Source organism: Maylandia zebra, linkage group LG11, assembly GCF_041146795.1.
Source record: "Maylandia zebra isolate NMK-2024a linkage group LG11, Mzebra_GT3a, whole genome shotgun sequence".
NCBI classification, from domain to species: domain Eukaryota; kingdom Metazoa; phylum Chordata; class Actinopteri; order Cichliformes; family Cichlidae; genus Maylandia; species Maylandia zebra.
The window spans coordinates 33,652,769-33,676,189 of NC_135177.1; the positions used below are offsets into that span (position 1 = coordinate 33,652,769).

At 41.1% G+C, this 23,421-nt stretch overlaps 1 protein-coding gene and 1 long non-coding RNA gene across 2 annotated transcripts in view; one reads left to right on the top strand and one right to left on the bottom strand.

Annotated features, from left to right (window-relative positions):
* The window catches only part of ube2e2 (ubiquitin-conjugating enzyme E2E 2), a 36,002-nt gene extending 35,180 nt beyond the window's left edge, over window positions 1-822 (bottom strand). Inside the window, exon 1 of the mRNA XM_004568523.5 lies at window positions 672-822. The gene's annotated coding sequence lies outside the window, so the exon portion shown is untranslated. The remainder of the gene's footprint in view (window positions 1-671) is intronic.
* LOC143421124 (uncharacterized) lies at window positions 820-23,204 on the top strand. The gene is made up of 3 exons (XR_013100883.1): window positions 820-936; window positions 21,951-22,005; window positions 22,098-23,204. It is a non-coding gene; the product is annotated as an uncharacterized LOC143421124 (long non-coding RNA).
* The last annotated feature ends 217 nt before the right edge of the window (window positions 23,205-23,421 follow it).

The window sequence follows — 23,421 nt, forward strand, 5'->3', positions numbered from 1 at the left end:
TAAGGACACCAACGGCTGAAACGTACCCGGTTTCGAGATGCCAGGGTCCGTATATCCCCTCAAAAATAACAACGGACACAAGTTAAGAGGTGTGTGTGGCATAAGACATCACTTCATTGCTTTGTCAGAGCAAGGAGGTCAACATTTGTGGGGGTGAAGCACACAAAAGGGGCCGGCTAAAACAAAAGCGACCATAAACATAATTGGGAGCTAGCTAACGTTAAAAGGCCGGGGGGAGGAGGAGAAGGGTGCGTTATATTACCGCTGAGGGGGGTATTTAAAGGGAAAAAAAGAAGCAGAAGCAGGCCTCGGTGTTTTAAACTCAATGAAAATGCGCATAGGAGAAGGCGTTAATGCCGGACTCGTCCGACGGCGAGGCTGATGGAGGACGGTGAGCGGCGGCAGTGCCAGCGGAGCGGTGTGCGGTGGCGGTGCGGGGGGTAAACGTGTGGCTCCTCGCCGTTTCTGGAGTGTCCACATTGTGCGGTGAAGAGCAGTGACCCTGCCTCGGCACAAAGGGAGGCTCGTCCCACACATCCACCACCACCACCACCTCCCCCTTCTTTTCCTCCTCCTCCTCCCTTCTTCTTCACTGGAAAACGACACTTTTTACGGGACATTTAGTTACTTTTCGCGGATCTACGGCGGCTGAACGCGTGTGTCGACCTTACCTGACAGCTGGCCGTCGATGCTGCAATTCCGCGTCGTAATCCCAAGGTACCGAAAAAAGTATATCCTCTCACGGCCGCCTGCTCGCTCCCGTGTCCTTGCTATTTAACTGGAGGTAGCAGCAGCAGAAAAGCGATTACAGAAAACTGAGGAAGCCCCGGACCGCCTCCGCGCGCGCTCCCGGTCTGCGCACACCGCTCGTGCACGTGCGCCGCATTGGTGAGAGAAGTAGCCTACGCGAGGCCAAAGCAGTAAAGGGCCTAATGAGTAAGTTTTTTCTTTTTTTAATACGAGGAATAAAATACGTTAGTCGTGTAACAATAAGTCACCATATAAAATGTCTTTATCAGCCTGTGCAGGAGCGTAGCCAGAAATTATGAGCCCCATGTGTGCAAGAAATACCCCGCAGCCCCACTACCTCCCCTCCCAACTCCACCCTATTGCAATGTACACAGCTCACGGGTATTTAACCCCAATTGCAGCATATGTACACACATTGTAGCGCATGATGTGTTTGCTTATTCTGGTAGACACTTGTAAGACTGCAAAGTTGGTTTGAAATCGTGTGTATCACAATAAAGCTGGATTTAAAGCTGCAGTAGGGAACATGTTTTGGTGTCTCTGGGGGGAAAATCTGAATAAGGTTTCAGTATGTTGTAAAGGAACATATAAAATGTCTTTATCAGATTTTACTGAGTGTGTTCAGGAGCGGAGCCACAAATTACGAGCCCCGTGTGTGCAGGAAATGTTTTTCCTTTATATTTTTCCTACTCTACCCTATTGAATTGCACACAGCTTAAAGCCCCAACTCCTGCAACTCTGTGCACACACAGAGTATTTATTATACATTTGTTTGGTATAATCAACACTTTTATGAGTGTAAAGTAGTTCAGAAATGGTGGACATTGATAACTCAGTTTAAAGCTACAGGGGTTTTGGCTCCTCAGGACAAACCCCCCCAAACAAACTAAAAAAAAAAACCCTACAGTTTGTCAGGATGTTGTAACTTAAGCTAGGATTCGTGGCATTGACCATAATTAATAGTTCAGACCTTTTTTACACAGTATGTATTTCCCCCACCTCCCATCTGTGGAAAATCACCAGTTATTGACATTCACATGGATACTTTTCCCTTTTTTTGCTGGAGATTTACAAATAAGTAAATAAATAGCTAAAACATGTCTATTTATTTATTATTGAGCATCTCACCCGTCCAACTTACAGTCCTGTCGTCCTGCAGCCTCCACTGTAGGATGTTTGCAGCTGCTTACAGTCACAGCCTGTGTGCACATGGGGTCTTTACCTTACAAATGACTCCTGTTGTTGTGAACTGGCACTATATAAATACATTTAAATGTAATTAGTTGCATAAATATACACTTCCCTGTTTAGTGGCGCTTAGGACAGAAAGGGGACGGTTTGTTTTTAATCCATACACATTTAAATGTCTTGAAAAATAGGCTTTGGCTGATGTGAATTTCTTTATCATTAAGTGCAAAACTCAGATATATTCATCTTTAGGAAGATGTGATAGTTTTGCCTCTGCTGAAAGCAGTCATTCCTCTGAAATACATACCTATTTTTAAACCATGCAGTGGAAGAAAATCCAATTGCACCTCACATTTTAATATGTTGTGGAAATGAAAGCCACAGTTGACAGGTGTTCATTATTACACAACATTTTATGGAAACTCTTTGTTTGACGTTTCGATCTTTCGCATTGTTAACTCTGTGTAAACATGTTTCAGTCAGAATGAGGGATTGCTGTAACGGTGGCTGAGAGGCCTGTTTCCAGTGCTCTCCCTTTACGCGCTCACAGGCTTTGATACATGCACGTGTGAGAGGACGGCGCCGTCCCACTGTGAAACCAGTATGTAGTCGAGGTCTTTCTGATTGAATTTTTTGTCCCTTTATATACGCTTTCCATTTAGTCTGCTTGAGAGAATGCGTAGCCCACAGCACTCTAGCGCTGTACAGTGATGACTGTGTGAGTCCACACAGAGGAAGTTTTGATGTTAAATAAAAACATGTGTTACTAATCTTATGATATTGCTGTTTTTAGAACTGAGAGGTGTTTCATAATGGTGGTTTGAATGAGCCTTGCACCGAACGGGATTATCTGGTTCAGTAAAACAGCCTGCAGCATGCATGCGTGTGGTTTTATTTACGTGAACCGAGTCATCAACCAGTGACCACACAAATTTACACTGAAGAAATCTGATGTGTTTAGACACAGCTATAAGATTCTCAGTCACACAGCAGCTTACACGAGTCAGACTTGTTCTGGGAGAAACCGCTACTGCTGCCCTTAGTTACCAATTCTGTTCATTGCTTTTATGACAGGAATTTCTAGGTGAATCCAAGAGATGGGGGGTGGCATGTCTGTGGTCTCAGGATCATCGTCTCTGCTTTTTGCAGATCCTGTTGGCCTCATTGAGTGAAAACCTCCAGCTTTCATGGTGGTGGTTTGCAGCTAAGTGTTAAATGGCTGGGATGAAAAGTTTGAGGCTATGGTTCTTGAAACTGTGGAGGGCCCACTCTTGGTTTGGGAATCATTTGGGGTCTCAAGTGGAGAAGTTCAAGTTTCTCGGTTCTTATTCATGAGTGGGGGGAGAGTGGAGCCACAGATTGATGGATGAATTGGAGTGATGGGGATGCTGCACCAGTCTGTGGTAAAGAGAGAAGTAAGCATGAAGGCAGGCAGATTTACTGGTCGATCTACATTCCTGTGTTATGGCCATGAGCTGTGGGAAGTGACAGCTCATTTCTGTTGATCGCTGATACGATCAACAGAAATGAGGTTCCTCAAAAGGGTGTCTGGGTTAGGAGCTTGTCATCCACCTGTTGAGGTGGTGCAGGGTTCTGACCAGGATGCCTCCTTGACGCCTCGTAGGCGAGGTGGTTAGAGCATGCCCCTGCAACCTCGACCTGGGTAAGAGCCAGAAAACAGAGGAATATGGGAAGTAAACAATAAAGTAAAGTAAACCTTTTGAGTGCATGGTGTAGTCCTGTTAGCACAGTCTGATCCAGTGCTCTTATGCATCAAGTTTGCCTGTTATTTTTCTTTTAATCACAGTCTAAAAGCACGAGTACTGATTGGAATACTTTGCAGAAACCTTCAAGTGAAAAAGATCTGCTTTTGAATGTCAAATTCCTAATAAATTAACGTGACGAATTGAATCTCAAGCCTGGCAAACTGGTGTTTCATCACCGATCGTGGCACGACAGCAGCGGTGACGTCAGTTGAAGTCTGTGAACATTCAGCGCTTAGAGCTTAGAGGGGACATTGGGCTTCAGCTTGAACACAGAGCCGTGACTGTGCTTTCACATCCAACTAAGAGTGGAAATCTGTGGCTTTGAAGATGCATGCAAGCAAACAATAACAGATTCGCCCTGCTCTGTGCCAATTGATGTGAAAATCATGATTTTACATAAGCAGCAGGGGCACATGCAAAAGACAGCGAAGACGAAAAAAAGAAGAGAATTGAAGCGTAACAACAAAATCTGAGCTCATACATTCACCTACCAGCATTTTTAATGGAGCTTTCAACTACATGATTCAATGGTGATTTCCACAATGAAATTGCATATCCAAATAGATAGTAAGTGGGTATTTGAGATTAAAGAGTTACAAATGCTGTACCCAAAGATCTAACACACATACCCCCCCTCCGTGAGAAGAGAAGAGACCCACTTACATCAGTAAATGTCACATCTTTTGTCTAAAGCTGCTTTCAAATGTGCACTCCTCTCCATTAATCCAGAAACATCTCTGTTCCTCTGTTCTATGTTTGCTGCATGTCTGATTGAGTACCCTGGTCAATTTCTGTAAAACAGCAGAAACAGAAATCTTTAAATGTTGGACCTAACAGGACTGACGTGTCACTTGCAAGCCAGCACACGTTTAAACGTGTGCAGTTGCGATAACAGATAGCTATGCACATGTTTATGACTATGCATTACTTTGGTAGTCCTTGTGAATTGTTTAGCTTACTAGAAAACTAAGCAAAAATAACACGTTTAAGAAGTCCTGGGTCTGAATCCCAGATGAGTGTTCATTTGTTACGCTCTCCAGAGAGTCCACGCTTCAGATGTGGAGAAGGAACAATAAACGTATACGAGGAAAAGGAGGCAGGGAGTTAAAAAAGGGTTTAATTGATAATTTAGCTTAAAGGGACAGCCGAGCACCTGTTTCCAACAAAAAAAAAAAAACAGAGCAAAAATGCTGAAATAAAACTGGGAAACAATGATGAGAATTAACGCGCACTCTCCCTCAAGCAAGAATAAACACATAGATTAAGCACTCTCAGGGTTAATTACTAAGACATTTCCTGGTTATACAGGAAAATGGGTGGCACCTAAGGCTGGGAAGACAGCAACACAACACGCCCACACAGCAAAGTCAAAGTAGGCCTCGTTGGCCTGCAACATACATAATAACTGTCTAATTTCCAAAGAGATTAAGACCTTTGTCCAAGATGCTTTTTCCCTGTTCGCATTTCAGCTGAGAGGTCTCTCTCGCTCTTTCTTAGTCTGTGTACAAGCATCCATCAGTCACCGCAGCACAGTGAAGGAATCACACAAACAGAGTCTGCACAAAAGGCAGATTACGCTTCACTGGAGTCAGAGAGGACAATGTAAGAGCAACAAGTTTGTTTCATGTTTAACAAATATTGCTGTGGGTCTCTCATTGTTGTGAGTCTGTCTACAAGAAACTGTGAGAAGCGTTAATTTAAAAGAGCCCCACTGCCCGAATGATTGTCAGTGCAGCCTGAAATGTTGTGTGTCTTATAAACACAAACTGAAGGGGAAAAAAGAGGGAATTCAAATTTAATTTGTACAAAAAGCTGGGCTGTGAATGGTCAGTGTGAACTTCCAAAATTACAGCGTGACCGTGCTCATTAGACTCCAGCTGGTACAGTATCGCCTTAAGATAAGTAACTGAAACAGAGAGGTGATTTTTCATTCTTTTTATAGGCTGTGGAGAAATTAATTTCCTCACAGTGCCCGTGTAACGCTGGAATTATCGCCCTCACAGCTGTTGCAAGAAGTTGGAAAATCAACCAAAAAAAGCATCATTTTGAGGCAGCGTGTGAATCACGACGTAGCCACGGGGAATCGCTTACATGAAGCTTTCACCCACCTAAATTTAACCACGCACTGACTCCGGTGGTGGCGGATGACATTTAGTGGCATCTTTTTGGATAGAGTTCTTTGTGACACTCTCATTGCACTCCATTAACCCGTGATATCCATCAATATCTGGAGCTGTGACATCACCGTTTTTGGTGAAACAAATGCGGACAGGACCCGAGGCTCTGCATCAGGCAGCACGATAATATCGACTAAACCCAACGCTGCTGAGCTGAACAACCACACCCCAAAGAAATAGCTCTGTGATGTTTTAACTGTAGTGGAAAAGTCAATGCATGAATTAAATACTTTGTTCAGTGATTCACTCCGTTCAAACAACACTGTGCTCGTGCAGCACTTTCATGAAATATTGAAAGTAAGTGTGGTGCACTCGCTGTGAAACCGTGCAAACTCTCCCATCCACACAGCTGAGCATCCGTGAAGCACTAAAGCACTTCTTCAGTCTCAAACAGCAGTTCCAATCCCCATTTCACTTCAGGTTAAATAACTGCCAACTGGTCAGATAAAATAAGAATGAATTCATTTTGCAGACACTACTCTTGCTATTTGCCATCTTTAAATAGCCTTAATTCCATATAGATGGTAGATAATTGCAGTCTTCACAAGATCTGCGTCTCATAGTGTAAATATGAACACACCTCCACACAATAATTGACTACTGAATTAGCGGGCATATTTATCATTATTAAAATCACAGCTTTGGTGCTACTAGATAGTGTTAACTGCTTGTTATAGCCACACATGGTAAAACCCTCAGCTTAGCAGCTGAAGCATGATTAAAGAATTTTATGGCTGCATTAAGGCACTTACACACTGCTTGTGCTGAAGGCTGGGGTAAAATAGTAGTTTCATTGGAACATTAAGTTATTAAAAGGGACCTCGTATGAATATTTCCACATTTTTATTCATGCACTCTCATCCCTGCTCATCTTCTGTTTTACACAAGCAGTTCTACCTCACCTTTTAAACCAATTTTCTCTTAATTGTCTGTCCCACATAAGCAGAGGGTTTGAGCAGCATTCGGGCCACACAGGTCTACAGACCTCTTGGCAACCACCTGGTAACCACTGCTCATGGGGAAAAAGTTAGTATTCCCTGACAGGTTAAAAGGGGATTTCTAGAGGTTATTGGCAGTTGCTGTGAAATGTATTGCTAAAGCCAGGCTAAATGCCTGATTTAGGCTTCTGTGGGAGATCTTTGTGGAGTCTAGGATGTAACCTATGTAGGTGGCTGATGTTGTGGCCAGCACTTATGCCTATGCTGTGCTGGCACAGCATAGGCAATTACCATGTGGTCGTGTCCCAGCGTTTTATACACCGGCCAAACGACAGAAACAAATAAAATACTGGCACTTTCTTCCCTCCTCAGTCTTTGTTGTGGTCGTGTTTTTTTCAGGTGTAAACATATTTTTCCACATCCCCTCAAATCCGTTACGATAGTTTCAGAAATCTCCAAGAGTTTGCTGGCATTTGTGAATCCTTACACTGCTGGTATGATTGTTATTTCTTATACTTATGTAATTATTATTTTTTCTCATCCCCTTTGTGATTGATTTTATTTACATATAGCCAGCAGCATCCAGCAACTGCTCGGAACTTGGTTGGGGAATACAGATTTTTTTCCCCCAAGTGGCTGAATGTTGCCAGGGTGTGGTGGACTGGTCTCTAGGTCTATATGACTGAGGCTTTTAGTGGGAAGATGACCCAGTTAGAAATATCTATAAAGAGTCAAGTGCAGAAAAAAACTGTCTGAAACTGAGTTTTTTAAAGCAGTCTCACGGGGATTACTTGTACATACTCTGACCTCATTATTTAAAACTGTATCCGTGTTTAATATGAGTACCAACCATTGTAATAAACAGACGGTTTGAAAGAGTCCACTCTCTGTGAACGGCCATCTTTGAACAGAGGCGGTGGTTTACGACACCAACTGTCTGCCATCTATAATCCAGTTTTGAGGTCCCTTCCCAGACGCCTTAACGCCCACTCACATCCTGGGCCATCTGATCTCACAAAATCACATGATAGGGTGGGGCCAGGTTTCACAATGAGCTCACCCGAAACCCTGGCTGATTGTGACCTGTTTTCACACCTTGGCTCATGTGATTTTGTAGAGGATCATTAGGGGGTCCATTGTCCCTCTTAGGGGGACCCTCCCACAGGGCTTAAATCTGAGACTCTGCGCCATTTGATCCTAGAACTGAAGAAGCTTCTCGGATGAGAGGTGAAACGTCTTTAAGCAACTTAAAGAAGTTCAAACGCTTTTCTTTCGAGGCTCTTTAGACTACGACGACCTGGATGACTGAGAACCTTCACAGACAGCCATTGTAATAGTATCTGTACGCAAATTACAGAAAATAACTAAAAGGATATTAAATCACCTTTTAAAAACTGGATTAAAGCTTGAAATGAAGTAGGAACAGAAAATCATAAGAAAAATATTTGCCTTACTTCATCAGGTTTAGTTATTTATCTGATTTAACATCTTTTCTTCTTTCTGGCTCAAATGCTGCTAAAATAACCAAACTCCTTCCCAACATCCATTAAAGTTTCATCTGCTCTCATCCATCTCTTTTGTTTCAACTTTTTAAAATTCCAGCCTGCTGGTCTGATTTACATGTAATTGTTACCGTGGCACATTTGAAAAGTCCTCAGCGGAGGGTCTTTGAGGAGTGTCTCGCATTTACCGGAGTTTGATGGCTCTCATTATGCTTAACACAAAACAGCTTAAGCAAGGTAACTGCAACCATATGACTGCCAAGTCAGATTAAGTCGTCCATGTGTTAGGGTGAGTGAACATAAACGTTGTCTGTAGTAAAGTACTATTATATAGTTTCATAGAGGATAAAAGGTAAACCCGGAGAATGCGGTGCCTTATGTAAGAAAAGTGATCGCTGGAAATGAAAGTCAAACTTACATTTCTAAAGAGTCTTTAATGCCTGAACTTGCACTAGTATTTTCATGTAATACCAGTTTATATGCAACAATTTAGAGAGAAATATTCTGCTCTAAAAGCCATTATATTTATATTACAGCATTCTACTATTTTTCAAATTGAACACAAACACATGCTTATAAAATCTGGAAGACAGATGTCGTTTTAAACCAGCTTTAGAAAGTAAGTGCTTATTAACGATTAATTCATCAGTAGCGATAGCCTTATTAGAGGACATAATAAGAAAACAAAAGGTGACAATTTTCTTTCCTTTTCAATTGAGTGACATTTTATATGCAGGTGTTTTATGAGATTTAATTGACGGCAGTAACGACACAGTGCATATAAATGCAAACTTACTATACAATTATAGCACACACTGTGTAGAATGACCTATTTCAGCATGGTGTATTTTATATTACTTATTGATTTAATAATATGTGCAACTTCGAGTTAGACAGTTGATATGAATATGATATGAACAAAGGTCTTAATCTCTTTAAGGAATATTTAGCACATAGCAGGCAGTACTTAAACTCAGCCTCATTCTCACTGCTGTAAAGTTGTTTGGTTTGGCCATAATCACTGTAACTCTCTCTCTGGGTTGCTGAGAGCTAAAACCTTTATTGTGTGGATTAATAACCCCATAGGCAGAGGTAATGGCTTACTTGGAAGCACTGTTCTTTTCTTCTGCCTCCCCAAGAGTCAATCCACAGTGATCTGTGGGCACGCCTGAGGGCAAGCTCGGTCGTAAACTACGAGAAATAAATTGTTTGATAACCAGTGCCTGATGGGAACTCACTGAGTGAAATGTCAGTTAATTACATTTATGCATATTTTGGCAGCATTTCTTCACATGCAGAAAAATAATAAATCATGATTTATCCAATATGCTTTGCAGACTCATATCCCCGTGGGATGACTGTTCAAGAATCAATAAAACACGTAAAGGCTCAGTCTGTGATTGCAGCAGGCTTTTCATGTTTTGTTTACACAGAGATTTATCAGATTCAGATTGTTTACTTTCACTGGAAAATGTATAGCCTGAGAATTTGCCACGTGCACTGAAGGTGTGTACTGGCATAATAGCTTTTATATTATTCGGTTGTAAAAGGTGTGCAATAATTAAACAAACTAGAATATGAACTTTTACAAGGAAGGAACGATCGTGGCTCAAGAGTTGGCAGTTCGTCTTGTAATCGGAAGGTTGCCGGTTCGAGCCCCGGCTCAGACAGTCTCGGTCGTTGTGTCCTTGGGCAAGACACTTCACCTACCGCCTACTGGTGTTGGCCGGAGGGGCCGATGGTGCAATATGGCAGCCTCGGCTCTATCAGCCTGCCCCAGGACAGTTGTGGCTACAACTGTAGCTTGCCTTCACCAGTGTGTGAATGTGAGAGTGAATGAATAGTGGTATTGTAAAGCGTTTTGAGGGGTCCCGAAAAGCGCTATGTAAATGCAATCCATTATTATAAAAATATTAGATTTTCCATGTAGGATCAAATTCAACAACTTGGGAAGCTGTATGAAATATAAATAAATTAAATGGTTTACTAATCATGGAAGCCTGCATTTAACCATAACTGTACTGAGATGATGGACAAAACAAAGAAAAGTGATTATTTTGAATTTACTGCCAGCACCAAACATTCTGCCTGTGTTTGCAACTTTCTCTGGAGTGTTTTTATGGTGTTGATGGCTTCCTGTTGCTTTAAAGGATCTTAAAGAGGACGTTTAAATCGACTTCTTACACCAGTTTGTCTCCAATCCTCATAAAAATCACACTGTGTAGATGCTTTACATTCTTTGCTTGTAGGGAAGGACAAAAAAAAACAGCGTTTTATTTGCTTAAGCTCCGATTTTTTTTTTTAAACCAGAGAATGACTCATTTGTTTGACCCATAAACATGAACCCTGAAAAGGGGCCCCGGGGCGAACAGTTTCTTTGCAGTCCCTGATTACCCGCTATTTATGGTAATTTGTTGAAACATAAATTCATTTGGGAATATGCAACGTGCACATCAGAGCAAAGGTAAAATGGCTGTGTGGAAATGAAGATGCCTTATCAGAGAGCTTTATCATTTGAGCTGACACTATAATTTAATGGTCAGTTGGTTTATGGAATATAATGGTGCATTTTTCATAAAGCGACTGACACAGAGTGAATATGGGGCCCGGGGGAGCTGGAGCCCTGAGGCTGTAACCTTGTTGGTAAGGCAACACATTAGGCTTTATTGCATCTTTTATTCCCATGTCTCTTTGACTTGAAAAAAGAAAAACACTCTCCACAGTTAGAAAACAGCACACACACACACATATATATATATATATATATATATATATATATATATATATTTAGATTTTGCATCATTTAATGAAGCTGTATTAAACTTCTGTGTAATTTGAGGGAATATTTTTATGACTGCAGCATTTCATTACGTGGATTCTTTTTAGGCTTCTGCTGCACTGTTTTCACTGCACTACCCTGTAATTCACTTTAACATATTTGGTGTCCTGGGAAACTCTGGGATCTAGGCTAGAATTAAAAATTGTGCTCTGGGTTTGAATAATCTCACACGAGTTTGCAGGCAGGGACACACCAAATCGTCTGCTGGGCTGAAGAGGGTTGGCTCCAAGTCTGAGAAAATACTTATTTATGAAGTTCACTGTGCTGAGCATTAATTAAAGAAGACTGGGAGTCTGCATCTCTCTCAGCAGCTCTCTGAGTTATAAATTCTCATGAGTGAAAAATATAAATCTGAAATAAAAACAGTTTTGTTTTTACTTAATGAGTAAATCGGATCAACACCTTCACTTAGACCAATGACCTTGTGGTACAGCAGCACTGATGATCGTTTACAAACTGAAAGATGTTCATAACTTGTAAAAACTTGTACATTTTTTATATTTTTTGTGCATTGTGGTTAATCTTCACCAGAATTTCAAATACTTTTATTTTCCCTGCACTTCAAGAGCCAAAAATGAGCACACAATGAATAAAGTTAGCGATGTATTTGACTGAATACCAAAAGGTAAACAGGTTGTACGTCACAAATTTAAATCTCATCAATTTATTTTGACCATGTCAGCAATCATGGTAATGGCAAACATCGCATCCAGTACCGTCTTTTCCCCTCTCCAAAACACCAGAGTGGTTAATAGTAGTTTCGTCTTTAGCACTTTGTCTATTTGTTGAACATGTAACTGTGAAACACATATTCTACTCCCTTAAAGCAGGAAATAAAAGGTCTACACTGTGACTCAGTTATGGAAAAAAATATTTGTTTCTTTTTATTTTTTGGTATCATTTCTGGTTGTTTGGCACCTTCTCAGTAAAATGAGTTATAAGTAATAAAATTCAAAACCACAGTGTGCAAATGTAAAAAAAAACTGCAGTTCCTTAAGTGGCCACTTGAGGTCGGCTATATACTCCCATATTAAAGTACCCAACTTTACAGAAGAAATAAAGGCGTTTTAATTCCTGTGGCTGATACCTCATTCATGGCTGTTCTACTTTGCGTATTCTTTTAATGTGTATAACTCCTCTAATTTGTATTAAGGGTTAAAGTTTTGCATTATTAGAGATGTGATCAATTCGAGTGACAGGCAGGTTCTGTCTGGTCTTCTTCAGTGTATTAAAAGGCAAAAAACATTTAAAGGTTTACACATAGGTGGCAGTTGTTCCATCTGTCTGATAGTTTTAAGTTTGTTCTGTTTAGCCTGTTTTCTTGCTCGCCCAGCTTAGCAATATGTTTAATGTCTTGTCTCCACTAATACAACTATGGTCCAAAAAAGGAAAAAAAACCCCCACAATGATGACAGTGAAGTTCAAGACTTCAGAATTGTTGTTCTACGTTAATTAAATATATGCACTCTATGATCGTACTGGATTATTCTCCAAAATTAGTTCTTGTGATTTTGGTCACAATACGGAGTATTACAACTACGCATTCCTGCTATAGCTATGACAATAATATCATTATTAGAGATTCTTTTGCCCATGATAATTGTGTATTAAAAATTCGATAACCCCAATCTTGAGTTCCAGGAATCCCCGACCATGAGGAAGGGGAAGGGCAGGAGCTTTCCAGAGCAAAAGTGCGAAGTGTAGCTAAAAGTGTAACCATACAGTCGGCTATTTATCATGATAAGAAAGTTATAGGGATCACAGAAGTGAGCTGGTGAAGTCGATATTCTTGAAACTAAATCATTAGGGTTAGTATCAAGACAAATATTTCTATAAATAATTTGTATTTTGTTGTCAAACTGGACTCACTGAGATATTTTCTATTACTGTTCAAACAAGACAGATCCTTCCAGCAATATCATATCTCTGCAGCACACGTTCTACCACTGCTTTCTTTGTGTGCAGGTATTTGTTTTTTTGCATCAAGAGATTTTACTATGAGATCAGAATAAACGAATGCACAAATTGTAGAAGGATAAATTTGTTTTGGTACTGCAACGGCTGACTTTAACGCTCACCCAAGTTGGCAGGTATGGGGCCCAGTGTCAGTTCAAATCTGGCTGAGTGCGTAACACATCACCCTGATTCAAATGAAGGTCCTTGGGATTACCCTCCACAGTCATTAGATCAGCATAATAAAGGGACTCTGACCAGTGTAAGAGGAGGAGGTGTGCCTAGGGTCGGGTACTTGGTGTGATAGACAGCGACCTATTAGGCCTACACGTGAATGGAGGACGCTTCATTGAATTCACTTCCTCAGTTTGTCCCTGGCAGGCCCCAAGGTCACGTCTGCTCACTGCTGAGGAGGCTTTTGTGATGGAAATCCAGTGGATAAAGTTTAACCCCTAGAACAATCCAAAACCTGGTCCTGCATGTTCACTAGCTTCCCTCGTTCACCCCTCGTGCTCCAATCCAGAAGCAGTAGGCTGCAAGTCCTGTGGCAGAGCCTTGTTATCGGACCCTCCTGCAGATTGGATGCATGAGTGTTAAGTGAGCTTAAGTGGGTTTTCATTGTATTCTTTATATTTGTCACAGATGTTGCTGTGAGCGAAAAAGGCACGGGGGTGGAGGAACAGAGGGGGAACGAAATCCATCTGTAATAATCTGCATTCATCTGCAGAAATAAGTCGACAATCAAAAAACAAGTCTGTAAAACTGATAAGATTCAGTGGTTTTGATGGCAAGAGGCCACTGTCAACATTTCGGAATCACACCGTCCCCCTTAGGCCAAGCTGCTTTTCTTCTCATTCCCCTTTTCTGAGAGCTGTGCTTAGACTGAATATTAAATTATGAGATTAATGCTGGTTCAGCCTACGTGAGCTCAGCTAGTAGCCACGTCTTTTATAGTGCAGAGAGAGAGAGAGAAATCATACCATCAATGCTGAATATGCCCATCTACCAGCTCCGTACGTTCTCATTATTCATCTAAACGCTAATCTGCTCCATGTCAGTTGACTGCCTTTAATATTTTTCATGCCAACAAGCAGGATTCATCTGTTGTGTCGTTCTGCTGCTTCATCGTGATCTTCTTCTCTGTTCTGCAATCAGCATTCAATCAGAGATTCAGGCTGCGTGTCTGTAAAAGTGACAGTTTACTGTTTAATGACACGTTTGAAAACTGGGATATGATCTGCTTCAGAAACGGGCAGCAGAAAACAAGAGACTATCAGCTCTGTGAGGCTTCACTTAGCCATAGCGGTGCTTTTAACTGAATGCTAATGTGGCTAATAAGCATGCAAAATGGGAACTGCACATATTTTACATGCAGGCTCTGAGGCGTACTACAACATATATTTAATGTATGCTGCTTTTAAAAAGAGAGATTTCTAAAAAAAAACAACCCTGGGGTGTTTCTGAATTACTGGTAACAGGCTGATTTGCACTATTGATTTCTGTTACTTCATATTAGGCTATTATTGATTGATTGTACTGATCACATGCACAGTATTCTTATAGTGGATCCAATTTAAAAGTCTGTTTTCTCTATTGCTAGTATTTTGTGAGTCTGTGTGAAAGTTCTTGTGGGAAAGCGCCGACTTTCTGCAAGAGGAACAACCATGAAGGTAGTTTTGATTGCCCATTTTTGAGATGAAAGATACTGTTGCAAATCTTTACGGATGAAGTCTCGATCCATTAAGTAACTGGTCTTTATGGCACTGTTAGTCTTGGATTTTCAAACATGAACATTAGATCAAGCAGACAACCAGTTAGTTTCTGTCCACAATCCCAGAATTTCCATTGATTGTCATACACGGTGCCCTGTTTAAGCTCCTCTAGCTTCCCTTAAGTTGTTCTTCGAGGTCCTGCTTTTACTGCTCTGTCTGACTTAATTTCTGTCTCCATGTTGAAGCATTAAATTAGCCATGTGGTCAAATAAAATTAAGCTTATGCCACTGGAAATATTTTTCTGATGAATAAATAATAAAATATAACTTGAAAAGCACTTTACATATAGGTTGATTAACAGTGAAATAAAATATGTACCTTCAAGTAATTGCAAATCAGCTTGTGAGAAACAGAACTGGATGGTTATCCCTCGATTAGTTACTAGTTAGTTTCATTCAGACCTCATGATTCAGCAGAGGTAAAATGAAAGGGATTCTTTATTTTCAGATTGTTTGCAATGTTTATTTCATTTTTTATGTGCACTGTAAGGATGATGAGTCCATTTCTTGAGCCAAAAATGAGAATTATTGTATAAAACAGGTTGCAGCAGCATAACACGTGCACCAGTGCGTCAGTGACAACAGTGTAGCAATTCCAGCACAGCCTAACCTGATTCCAGTTCTCTACAGCAAACTGTAGCTCCACTGTCTTTATGTCCATCTGCTTATGAGGACTCTATTTTAATGTGTTCAGCAACTGAATAATCTTTATTTCATCCCTATTATGTGTCTGTATGTGTGTCACTTCCTGCCTTTGAACACAAGGTGGGGCTGTGAGACCTGCACTAATCACCCGACCTCCCACTCTCATGTTTCTCATTTCCTCTTGGTGCTGCTGTCATCTTAATGTCACGGTGGTGAAGTGAAGAAGGTGTGACCGGGTTGGGAGATTGTGTGTGTGCATGTGCGTGTGTGTATTCCTGAGGGTCTTGTTTTCTCTCTCTTGCTCAGGCATGGCAGTGCTTGATTTGCTTGGAATTGCAGCTCGGTGATGAGACAAAGCAAAGCGTGTCAAGGTCATTCAAAGCTATCATCTCTCTTTTTCAGAAGTGAGAGCCGCTCGGCAGCGGAGCATGGGAAGGATAGGTTCTTTAAAAGCTTTCCTTATAGTCCCATAAGCATGGAAAAATGAACTCCTGGTCCAGAATCGTTTGATGCTCAATGATCCTTTGAGGCTTTAAATTGTTTTACCAGGTGTAATCATCCTCCTGAAATGTCACAGAAAGGCATTTGGTCCTAATGGACTTTTATAGCGTTTCTTTGATAGGATTGAGTCCTTAAAACCAGCTATAAGTTGGTATGAAAGTGGATTTTAGCTGGAAGAGAAGAAAAGGTACACCTCTCAGGTAATAGCTGAAGCAAGAAGCATGTCTTTACTGTGAAATGAAAACCTTGTGTCAGCAGAAAAAAAGAAATCTCACTGAGCTGGAGGTTGGAAAATTGAGTCTAGTCTGCCTGCGTGACTTCCATTCTGATATTTGTGAGTTCAAAACAGAGATGATGATGTTGATTTCTCTCTTCAGAATAAAGTACTCACATAATGCTATGAAGCTGACTTTTCCCCACAACAGCACCAAAACAAATCAAATTCAAGGCTGCAGGGGAGGTCTTTATTGCTGTCTTGTTCTGTTTGAGGATCAGTCCCGTGCAAGTCTATTTTCAAGCAGAGCTGGATGCATTCCAGTCTGAGTCAGAGCTGAAGACTTTGCTGCAAAAAACGAGCATGAGGTTTGTTTTAACATCATTGAACAACACATTGTTTACCTATATGTATTTAGTGAGCAGGTTTATGTTGCACACAATAGAAAATGATTTTCATTTATGTGCTCAGCATATAAGCACACCTGGGTGTTCCTCAGCCCTGGAAGCCAGTCTGTGTCTTTCCTGAGAGCAGCTGGGCTTGATGCAAACCAGTGACCCTCCCTTTGATGTCCCACATCTGTTGTGTCACATCACAGCAATTTAACACGCACACATACGCATGTACACTGACACATACTTGCACTCACCCCCCCAACCCCTCCAAACGCCTTCGAAGCTTATGTCTTCTATGTTGTGAGATGTGATGATTCATGTGCTGATGTGGTTTTTTCCTGTTCTCAAACTGATCTCCCTGCTGAAGCTCAGTCTGGGGGGAGTTCTTTTTTTTCTCCTCGTCTTTCCTCATGCTGTGCATTTTCTATGGTTTCGGTTCGGGGTCGCTGCTCATGTGGTCGACCGGCCAGTGCTACCTAGCCTGACCTGTCTCCCCAATGTGATGTTTGTGTATTGTATGTATGGTCGGCAAGGTGTCATCTATCTGAATTGCCCCTTGGGGATAAATAAAGTCTCTTTGACTTTAGCCTCAAGAATATGAAAATATTTCAAAAGCCCAGTAAAACTTAATCTAGAAAGAACTACCACAACCCTCAGAGCTGCCTGACTGAACCCTTTATACCGTCCTTCACTTATTTTAAACCAGCTCTTCACTGCGTGCAGGGATGATCGTGGCTCAAGAGTTGGGCGTTCGTCTTGTAATCGGAAAGTTGCCGGTTCGAGCCCCGGCTTGGACAGTCTCGGTCGTTGTGTCCTTGGGCAAGACACTTCACCTGTTGCCTACTAGTGGTGGTCAGAGGGCCCAGTGGCGTCAGTGTCCGGCAGCCTCGCCTCTGTTAGGGCGGCTGTGGCTACAATGTAGCTTTCCATCACCAATGTGTGTGTGGATGATTGTATATAGTGTAAAGTGCTTTCGGGTCCTTAGGACCAAGTAAAGTGCTATACAAATACAGACCATTTACCATTCAGTGGTCTTTTTATCAGTTACTGGACTACCTCCTCTTTGGTGTCATGCTGAAGAGGCAGACCCCAAATATGACTCCGATGAGAGCCCTCCTGAAGATTCCTGCTCCAATCAAAACTACTTATCTTTCAGTTATTTCAAAGAAAAGTCCACAGATGTCTAGACCGTCACCTCCCCAAAGTGGTCGATGACATCGGTTTTCTTGTAAACCAAGTGGCAATCTTCTTGGCTGAAAAATGAAGTCAAACAACTGCAGCTTCTCTAGTTTGAGGGTGGCTTGAAAAGCATTTTAAGTATTTCCTCAGAGTCCCACATTAAAGCGTCCAATTCTTGGCATGAAATTAAGATTTTTTTTAATAGCCTGATCCGTCTCTGTAGCTGATTCATAACAACTGACAAATTACAAAACCATTTGGTTTGGTTGAAGCCTGAGGCTAGGGATGTGCCTGCTTTAGTTAGGAATGTTACAGGTACAGGCTGTGCAAATAAATCTGTTGTTTTTGCCACGTGTTGCACAATGCAGGTTGCTAACCAGGCTTGCTAACTCTAAAAGATAAGTTACTGCTCCATCCTGCCAAATATGGAAACATCAGCAACAACAGCTGAGTCTAAAACACAATCACTGATGTTTCAAAATAAGGAGCATAGCAACTAACGGGTGCTGTCACCGTGGCCATTTCTGTTAACGTTACAGGTCTGGAGTGGCGAACTGAAGCAGAGAAGTATAGAAACATGAAATGACTAAAGCAGAGAGATAGTGAGGACAGGGAGCAGGCAGAGGGAACGGAGGCAGGGTGGCTGGTGGCATACATGAGAAGGTCAGAGTAAAGGCAGAAAACCCAGAGTTATGTCCAGAGGGAAAAGCTCTGGTCTTAGTTAAACTCTCCAGAAAGATTACAGTGCAAATACTAGCAACCCTGCATGGTACCTCTACTTAGCCAGCAGAGCAATCTGGCAAAATTGGATGGATGGGCGAGGGATTAAATGCAGAGGGAGACTGATTAAAGATTGAGTGCAGGTGTGCAAACCAGCGAGCCAGGTGAGACCAGTCACAGTCATGGCTCCATGGAGGGAACACAGACAATAGCAGAAACGGGGAGAGGAGAAAAAAGATAGAGGGCAGATCATCACTGAAAGGGAAAGGAGACCACAGCGATGCCCTGCTGTGCTGTAAACACAGACCTTTGTCTTGCTGGGTACAGTTACAACCATAAAGGAGATATTTGTAACAGTCTATGAAAAATAAACATAAATTGTTTTTGGGATACTGAAAATAGACTTCAGTGGATTTAATTTCAGAAAAAAGTTATTTCAAATTGAACATATGATTTTATTATGATGCATAATTTTTTAGTTATGTTTCTTTACTGAGGTAAATTAACCGTCTCCACTCCATTTATCTAACATTTTACCAAAACCAACCAAACAGCAACTGGTGAGGTTACAACTGAACGAGCTGTTTGAAACTGATGTCAGAAACAACGGAAGGATCTCTTTCAACGAAAGAAACATTTGCCATTTTGATCTCCTCTACAAGATACTTTGTACAATTTCCAGCCATTGAACAAAATGTCTGTTTTATTTTGCAACCAGAATTGCTGCCACCTGCTGGCTGTTATTAAGAATGCATGTTTAAGACAACATTGATTGCACTTTTAAGACCTTTGCCCATACTATGAAATAAGTCTTCCTGTTATCTGGATTCACTTACCCCAACATTGGTCAGAATAAGAGGACGCACAAAGCTGGTTACGAGTTAACAGTATTACAACTGTATCATTTAATGAAATGAATGGATGGGTTATCATTGAGTATTCCATTAAATTAATATTTAACAGCCTCAGTGATGTTTCACATGTAACAACAGAAATGGTAAAATGGTAAATGGCCTGTATTTATATAGCGCTTTACTAGTCCCTAAGGACCCCAAAGTGCTTTACATATCCAGTCATCCACACACACATTCACACACTGGTGATGGCAGCTACATTGTAGCCACAGCCACCCTGGGACGCACTGACAGAGGCGAGGCTGCCGGACACTGGCGCCACTGGGCTCTCTGACCACCACCAGTAGGCAACGGGTGAAGTGTCTTGCCCAAGGACACAACGACTGAGACTGTCCAAGCCGGGACTCAAACCGGCAACCTTCCGATTACAAGGCAAACTCCCAACTCTTGAGCCACGATCGTTTGAACAGAATTCAAACCTAAGGTTAGTCTATGTGCAAATTTGATATAAGGTCAGCAGCATAGATGTCATGTTTGCTTATAGAAAAATAGTTTTAGTAAAATTGTTTGTATCAGCAGGGAAAAATTCAAGGAATAAAGTTGCACCTCAGAATCTCTTTATTACTGATAAACCTCCCACTACCTGCACACAGAGGTCTGAGGGCTCTTCCAGGAATGGTGATGATTTTTTCTGAAGAGCAGATTTCATACATGCTGATATCTTAGATATCTTAGCTTTGCAGCATAGGTTTGTAGCCTAACCATGAAGTTATCTGGATAAGACTCAATCGTGCTTCATAGCGCAGGCCTCTGGAAGCTCTGCCCATCTTTTATATACAGTCTGTGAGGGCTCTCATTTTTTATTGAGACAGCTTGAGTTCACCAGAGGTTTCTGCTGGACTTGAAGGCAGATCTACAATTCCTCCACTTTTTTTCCACTTTATTTATTCTTTCTCGATGTGATGATGATGCAGATGTAGGATGAAGTGTTGTGAGTCACACAAAATTTCTGGTACAACATAATTTTGTCCCAGGCTTTCATTGGTTACAATATTATTATAACACCCACTTTGTGTCTCTGTAACTGTGACCGAAATTTTACTGTGATTCTTCCATCGTGGTTGTCTTTAATCTGAAATTTCACAGTGTTTACCTGCCTTTACACTCCTCTTTTGTGTAGTTGTCTTCAGACATACCCAGTCTAAACTCTTTTAATCTGACTGCTAAACCGTGGAGCTACAATTTGATTGAGATTATGTGATATTATTGCATGTGAGATTATTTATTGTTCAGGAAACTTCCAGAAATGTGGCATGTACAATCCCAAAAATGACTCGTATTTCTAAGAATATTATTTTTATGAAAGACAATAATTACCTCTCCACAAGAGTAGCACTTTTGAATACTTCTGTGTTATTTCCCACACAGCACGGCGCTTTGCCTCACCCAGCTTGTTAATTTTTCATTACAAAACCCATCCTTGCACATTTCTTTCCAGTGGCGACTCTTCACCAGAGTTATTTCAGTCCAGCAGTCAGGCTGAATTTGTGACCTAAGGAGCAATATGATTGCACGGGGAATAAATGGTTAACTCCTTAGTTTACGAAGCAATTTTCAAGTTCCTTTTTTTTTAAAAAGAAAAAGAAAACTATTGGACACATAGTGTGCACAGCTTGGCTGCAGCAGAGCTACAGTCAATCAGCAACTATTCAAACACAATCAACCATGTTCTGCTACGGAGCCACACAGAACTCCTCTCCAATTACAAACACAATCACATCTGATTGCTTTTCATGTCTGCATTGGTCACTTTCCAAAAAAAAAAAAAATGCTCGCTCTGTGTGTGGGAGACAGATTTCAGCGTCATAACTCGGAGAGAAATATCCAATGCATTTTAACAAAGGAAAACACATGCGTTTATTGTAAGGCCCCTGTATATTTTCCCTGAGTATAATCACAATTTTTCATGTGTTTTTTTTTTTAACTGTTCCCACCAGATGTTCTCTTTTTGCATTTCTATTTATTATTTCCTCTTGTGTACTTTGGCAGCAGGTATTCAGAGAGAGCGAGGGAGACAAAGTGCCGCAGCTACTTCCAGTTATTTACTCATACGCCGCACAAACACACACAGGGCCGTTTAAAAACTATCAAAAGCTGACTCCAGACGTCCTCTTTGTCGCTCTCCGCTCTCCACAGTAAAATATTCATAAACGGTTTTGCTTCCAGTTCCTTTTTAAAGCAAACACACCGCTGTCTCATTGTTTGCATCATCCTCGCAGCCTTAATAGTGCAGTGTAAATAAGCAGGAGTTGGTTATTTAGGAAATGTTTGCGGTGTGGGTTGTTTTTCTGTTGGCAGAAGGAGATTAATGGTTTGTTTGCATTCCCTGCATGCTGTTTATCACAGTGTTGTGATGGTGATACATGCAGGACATATTATGAAAGATAAAGTGGCAGGGAGGAGGAAGTTGTGTAAATGTGATTTACCGTTTACATGGGTCATAAAATTAGAGTTTATGTTCACATTACAGTTATTTTTCTTTCATTTGTGTGTTTAGCTTCTGACCTCTGGACATTTGGGTGACGAACTGAGCAGACTGCGATAATCAGCAGGTGATGAAGAGCACAGAAGCTAGTGAAGCGGTCCCTCAGGGGAGGAACTGAAAATGTGAACTCTGACTGAATTTCTCTTCTCACATTTTCAGAGCTGTTCAGCCCCTGACTCTGCTGCTGGGAGCTGGGAAGACTTGACGAGGACGCGATAAAGAGATTTTAAATATAAAAAAAACCCTGGCATTTCTTTATTCAGAGCTGAAGCTGAATAAAGAAAGTTGGAAACCACTGTTTGTGTATTTAGCCTGTCTGCAGCCGGATCCATTGGGATCATAAAATATTCTTGAGTTTCCTTGTTAAATCTTGTAAAACTGATCGTGGTAAGTTCTGAGTTTGAGTCCTCTCAGTGTGCCGTGACAAAATCGTGCTTGATCCCAACCCAAATTTGAATGTTGGGCCTCAGTCGTGCAGGCCTGGAAAGGGGTGGGGTACTGAATACTCCTGGACTGGTTGGTGAGCCATTGCTGGATGTTGTTCATCAGATGAAAACACCCCAAAAATATTGCAACACTAAAAACGTCCTTACGATTACTTTGATCTCTAGCAGGTTGCAGTGGATGCCGTTAGACGATGCATAGACGACGGCATCTTTTCTGCAAACACTTGAGACAAAACCTGCAAAAACCCTGAAACCTTCAGATTAAATGGCCTGCTTTACTGCTGCAATCAACATATTTCAAGAAGCATAATGTTTACTTTAAATATAAATGGTCTTTGTTTCTCACCACCTTTCAGTTTCACTACCTTTTGAACTGTTAGTGAGTGTTTGCAGACAAGTCGGCGTCTTCCATGCAAACTACTGGTGACTGCAGCAACCTGCTTACAACTAAACAGTCACAGGGAGACTTTTGGTGCAGCACTATACCCGACTACCCGACCTTCCAACCGTCAACCGTCATCAGTTTTCCAAAAGTTTTTTTTTTTTGCTTGTCAATTTTCATTTTCTCTAGCACAAAAACTGCATATAGTTATTATGTGGTTTTATATTATGCATTATATTACAGTATGCAGTACAGTGTGTTTCACAGAGATGATGCTGCACTTTGTAGGCTACAGCATCTGGCTTTGGGACTTTTAGGGAGACAGGGATGATAATCTGAGTCTGACACTGAGGTCATCAAAACAACTGCAGCTGTGGTGAATATGGACTCCCACGGAGTCCCACTTTCGTTCCCTGATGAAGGCTTCTGTGCTTGTTTTTTTAGGCTAAATTTAAAGAGATAAGAATAAAGGAATTCAAGTGGTTATTTGGAAAAAGACAGCATTTGAAGTTTTTTTTTATATTTTAACTGCATACGGATGATTGAATGAATATTTATTATCAATAAACATAGTAAAAAGGCTTTATTATAAAAACAATAAGTAAATAGAATGAATAAAAACAACCAAAAGAGGAGGGAAACAGCAGCATTATGC